The sequence below is a fragment of the Cervus canadensis genome, chromosome 29, assembly GCF_019320065.1.
Source record: "Cervus canadensis isolate Bull #8, Minnesota chromosome 29, ASM1932006v1, whole genome shotgun sequence".
NCBI classification, from domain to species: Eukaryota; Metazoa; Chordata; class Mammalia; order Artiodactyla; family Cervidae; genus Cervus; species Cervus canadensis.
In genome coordinates, this window is record NC_057414.1 from 39,232,135 (window position 1) to 39,238,273 (window position 6,139).

Consider the following 6,139-nt stretch of genomic DNA (forward strand, 5'->3'; position numbering starts at 1 on the left):
AATTTATCAGTCCCTCCATGATCTCTAGGGCTTCCCTGGTTCCCAGGTGGCACTAGTAGTAAAGAACCCACCTGCCAATGCAGGAAACATAAGAGATGCAAGTTCGACCTCTGGGTCAAGAAGATCCTCTAGAGGAGGCATGGCAACCCACTCCAGTATTCTTGCCTAGAGAATCCCATGGACAGAGGAGCCTGGCGGGCTATGGTCCATAGGGTCTGCAAAGAGTCAGGCATAATTTAAGCAACTTAGCACCCACCATGCTCCATGACACTGTACAATTTTCTATGTGTTTCAAACATATGAATAACATATAGGGTGTCTCTTGTCCTCATGGAATTTGGTGGATGCTGATTATTCAGCCCAGATTTCTTAATCTCCGTGGTCTTCCTGTTTCCAGAAATACAGATCCTGCTTGTGACTTTGGCAAGTGTGGGAATCAGTCGTGTTGCTGCTTCTGCTACCAGTCTTTCTGTCCATTTTGTTGAACTCGTCCCCACTCTGCTCAGGTATATGAGTTTGTGGGTGCTCTGCCAGTATACAAAGTAGGACCTTCCCAGCTAATTGCAGCCTATTACAGGAATATACACAATAAGATCAGTTAGCTATAAAACAATCATTTGTAATGGTAATAGCAGCAATATACTAGCAGCCATTATAACCAAAGTTTATTGGAAAAGCTGATTTGGTGCCTTGTACTGTGCTGAGCAGTACTTTATTTTTTTTCCCCCCCAATTATTTTTTATTAGTTGGAGGCTAATTACTTTACAATATTGTAGTGGTTTATGCCAAACATTGACATGAATCAGCCATGGGTGTACATGTGTTCTCCATCCTGAACCCCCCTCCCACCTCCCTCCCCATCCCATCCCTCTGGGTCATCCCAGTGCACCAGCCCCGAGCATTTGTCTCATGCATCCAACCTGAACTGGCGATCTGTTCCACACTTGATAATATACATATTTCGATGCTGTTTTCTCAGATCATCCCACCTTCGCCTTCTCCCATAGAGTCCAAAATTCTGTTCTATGCATCTGTGCCTCTTTTTCTGTCTTGCATATAGGGTTATCATTACCATCTTTCTAAATTCCATATATATGCGTTAGTATACTGTATTGGTCTTTATCTTTCTGGCTTACTTCACTCTGTATAATGGGCTCCAGTTTCATCCATCTCATTAGAACTGATTCAAATGAATTCTTTTTAATGGCTGAGTAATATTCCATTGTGTATATGTACCATAGCTTTCTTATCCATTTGTCTGCTGATGGGCATCTAGGTTGCTTCTATGTCCTGGCTGCGATGATCACTGGGGTGCACATGTCTCTTTCAGATCTGGTTTCCTTGGTGTGTCTGCCCAGGAGTGGGATTGCTGGGTCATATGACAGTTCTATTTCCAGTTTTTTAAGAAATCTCCACACTGTTCTCCATAGTGGCTGTACTAGTTTGCATTCCCACCAACAGTGTAAGAGGGTTCCCTTTTCTCCACACCCTCTCCAGCATTTATTGCTTGTAGACTTTTGGATAGCAGCCATCCTGACTGGCGCATAAAGGTACCTCATTGTGGTTTTGATTTGCATTTCTCTGATAATGAGTGATGTTGAGCATCTTTCCATGTGTTTGTTAGCCATCTGTATGTCTTCTTTGGAGAAATGTCTGTTTAGTTCTTTGGCCCATTTTTTGATTGGGTCATTTATTTTTCTGGAATTGAGCTGCAGGAGTTGCTTGTATATTTTTGAGATTAATCCTTTGTCTGTTTCTTCATTTGCTATTATTTTCTCCCAATCTGAGGGCTGTCTTTTCACCATACTTATAGTTTCCTCTGTTGTGCAAAAGCTTTTAAGTTTCATTAGGTCCCATTTGTTTATTTTTGCTTTTATTTCCAATATTCTGGGAGGTGGGTCATAGAGGATCCTGCTGTGATTTATGTCGGAGAGTGTTTTGCCTATGTTCTCCTCTAGGAGTTTTATAGTTTCTGGTCTTACATTTAGATCTTTAATCCATTTTGAGTTTATTTTTGTGTATGGTGTTAGAAAGTGTTCTAGTTTCACTCTTTTACAAGTGGTTGACCAGTTTTCCCAGCACCACTTGTTAAAGAGGTTGTCTTTTTTCCATTGTATATTCTTGCCTTCTTCGTTGAAGATAAGGTGTCCATAGGTTTGTGGATTTATCTCTGGGCTTTCTATTTTTTTCCATTGATCTGTATTTCTGTCTTTGTGCCAGTACCATACTGTCTTGATGACTGTGGCTTTGTAGTAGAGTCTGAAGTCAGGCAGGTTGATTCCTCCAGTTCCATTCTTCTTTCTCAAGATTGCTTTGGCTATTCAATGTTTTTTGTATTCCCATACAAATTGTGAAATTATTTGTTCTAGTTCTGTGAAGAATACCGTTGGTAGCTTGATAGGGATTGCATTGAATCTGTAGACTGCTTTGGGTAGTATGCTCATTTTGACAATATTGACTCTTCAAATCCATGAACATGGTATATTTCTCCATCTATTTGTGTCCTCTGTGATTTCTCTCATCAGTGTTTTCTAGTTGTTTTTATAAATAGGTATTTTGTTTCTTTAGGTAGATATACTCCTAAGTATTTTATTCTTTTTGTTGCAGTGGTGAATGGTATTGTTTCCTTAATTTCTCTTTCTGTTTTCTCATTGTTAGTGTATAGGAATGCAAGGGATTTCTGTGTGTTAATTTTATATCCTGAAACTTTACTATATTCATTGATTAGCTCTAATAATTTTCTGGTAGAATCTTTAGGGTTTTCTATGTAGAGGATCATGTCATCTGCAAACAGCGAGAGTTTCACTTCTTCTTTTCCTATCTGGATTCCTTTTATTTCTTTTTCTGCCCTGATTGCTGTGGCCAAAACTTCCAAAACTATGTTGAATAGTAGTGGTGAGAGTGGGCACTCTTGTCTTATTCCTGATTTTAGGGGAAATGCTTTCAATTTTTCACCATTGAGGATAATGTTTGCTGTGGGTTTGTCATGTATAGCTTTTATTATGTTGAGATATATTCCTTCTATTCCTTGAGCAGTACTTTAATGTGTTCTCTCATTAATTTTTTAAGGCTATTTTTTCAGAATAGGTGCACTCTGTAACTTGTTGTTTAAAATGATGACAGTGAGTCTTAATACACTTTGACCCTGAGAAAGGCAGGTAGAAAATCATAGAGCAAAATCACAAAACCAAGTGTTTTTCACCAAATCCATGTATTTAACAGTTGTGTTTTATTGTTTTCCATGATTTAGTCACTAAGTCATGTCTAGTAGCATGCCAGGCTCCTCTGTCCATGGGATTTTCCAGGCAAGGAAACAGAAGTGGGTTGCTATTTCCTTCTCCAGGGGATCTTCCCGATTCAGGAATCAAACCCACATCTCCTGCATTGTATGCAGATTCTTTACTGCTGAGATGCCAGTGAAGTCCTCTGTCTTCCATAATCAAGTCAAAATAAAATATCACAAGTTTCATGTGTGTATTATTACTGCATTATTACATGTTTTCATTTACCCTTTGGCACAAAAGCTGTGGGATTAGATATGATGGTAATTTGGTTTGTGGCAACACTGGCTCCCCTCTTGATGACCCTAGTGGTGTATCTATGCAGTTTACCCTGGATCATCTATGGAGTGTGTCCCATCTTTTCTGGTCTTGTTGTCCTTCTCCTACCTGAAACCAGAAATTTGCCTCTGTTTGACACACTCCAGGATGTGTAAAATAAGTGAGGAAACCTTCCACCATCCCCTTGGAAGGACTGTGTGCTTTGAATCTTGTGGGTGAGAAAGGCAACACAGTGAGTGGCTCCCTCAGATCACTGAGGAGGCTGAGCCTTTCCTGGGATACTCCCATCTCAGCCCATTACCTTCACAAGGGGCAAGGTCATTTATGCCCACTGTGTGTTCCAGTCTAGACTGCATAGATCCCCTCTACCCTGTTTTCATTGGTAGCTTTAGTACTGAAGTGACAACAATTAGTAAGGGCAAATCACAAAGAGTTGGACACAACTGAGCAACTGAACTGACCTGAACTGAAGAGCAAATCCTACCTGCCCTCATGTGAGACACATATTCCTGATGATATTTCATGATCCTCAGATCCATTAGAGCCTGGGATATAAATGGGAAAGAAATGAGATTTCTAGTGAAGGAATAATGTTAGGACACACAGAGTTAAAGTCTCTCTTTGAAAATATAATAAAGAAATAAATAATTCTTATGTTCACCTCTGTAAGATTAGGCAACTTTGCTACCATAACTAATAGAACTATTGAGGGTAGGGAATATAAGAAACCAGTAAAATGTATTTTAAAATTATAAAAATTGTATCTTAGCTTTCTAGTGCTTTCATAATAAATAAAGCTCTCCAACTGAGTAACTTTAACAACAGAAATGTATTTGTGTCATAGTTCTAGAGGCTCAAGTTGTTGACAGGGCCATGCTTTCCTCTGTAGGCTCTAGAGAAGGGTCTGTTCCAGGTTTCTCCTGGGGAAGAAAACAACATAAATTAGGAAAGCAGGGAAAAAATGAAAGTATGTAACAGGACTCTATTCTTGTGGGGAAAAGAAATGTCTAGGTATTAGTCAAAATAGTAACATTAGTATCTATGTGTATTACTACTGCCAAGAGCTTTCATGAAGTAAAATGTTCTATTTCTAACTTTTTATGATGAATGTTTAGTTCAAAATTAACCTGTATCTATGCTGTTTATAAGAGACCTGCTTCGGGTCTAAGGACATGTACAGACTGAAAATGAGGGGATAGGAAAAGGTATTCCACACAAATAGAAATCAAAGGAAAGGTGGAATACTAATACTTATATCAAACAAAATAGACTTTAAAATAAAAACTGTTACAAGAGATAAGAAAGGAATCAATCCAAGAAGAAGATATAACAGTTGTAAACATATATGCACCTAATGTCTGTGTGTTAGTCACTCAGTCATGTCCGGCTCTTTGCAACCTCATGGACTGTAGCCCACCAAGCTCCTCTGTCCGTCAGATTCTCCAGGCAAGAATACTGGAGAGGGTTGCCATTTCCTACTCCAGGGGATTTTCCCAACCCAGGGATTGAACCTGTGTCTCTTGCATGAGATGAAAAATCATACCATGTTCCTGGATTGAAAGAATCAGCATTGCCAAAATGACTATACTACCCAAGGCAATCTACAGATTCAGTGCAATCTCTATCGAATTACCGATGTCATTTTTCACAGAACTAGAAGAAAAAAAATTTAATGTGATAGAAGCATAAATGATCCTGTATAGCTAAAGAAATCTTGAGAAAGAAAAATGTAGCTGAAAGAATCAGGCTCCCTGACTTCAGACTGTATTACAGAGCTACAGCAATCAAAACAGTATGGTACTAGCATAAAAACAGAAATATAGCTCAGTGAAACAGGGTAGAAGGCCCAGAAATCAACCCATGCACCTATGGTCACCTAATCTATGACAAAGGAGGGAAGACCAGGGAAGAATACACAATGGAGAAAAGACAGTCTCTTCAATAAGTGGTGGTTGGAACACTGTACAGCTACATGAAAAATAATGAAATTAGAACATTCTCTAATACCATACAGAAAAATAAATTCAAAATGAATGAAAGACCTAAATGTAAGATGGGATACTGTAAAACTCCTCTAGGAAAATACAGGCAGAAGACTCTGACATAAATCACAGCAATATTTTTTGGTTCCACCTCCTAAAGTAATGAAAATAAAAGTAAACAAATGAGACCTAGTTAAACTCACAAGCTTTTGCACGCAAAGGAAGCCATAAACAAAATCAAAAGACAACCCACAGAATGGAAGAAAATATTTGCAAATGAAGCAACTGACAAAGAATTTATTTCCAACTATACAATATAGCTCACAAAGTTCAATTCCAAAAAAAAAAAAAAAAAACAAAGAAAACAATGAACAGAAGACCTAAATAGACATTTATCCAAAGAAGACATACAGATGGATTAACAGCTCATGAAGATGCTAAACATCACTAATTATCAGACAAATGCAAATCAGAACTTGCAATGAGGTATCACCTCGCTCTGGTCAAAATGGCCATCATCAAAATCAAATAATAATAAATGATGGAAGTACCTCTCCCTTACTCACCATAGTCTTACACTTGAAGACCTTATCTTAC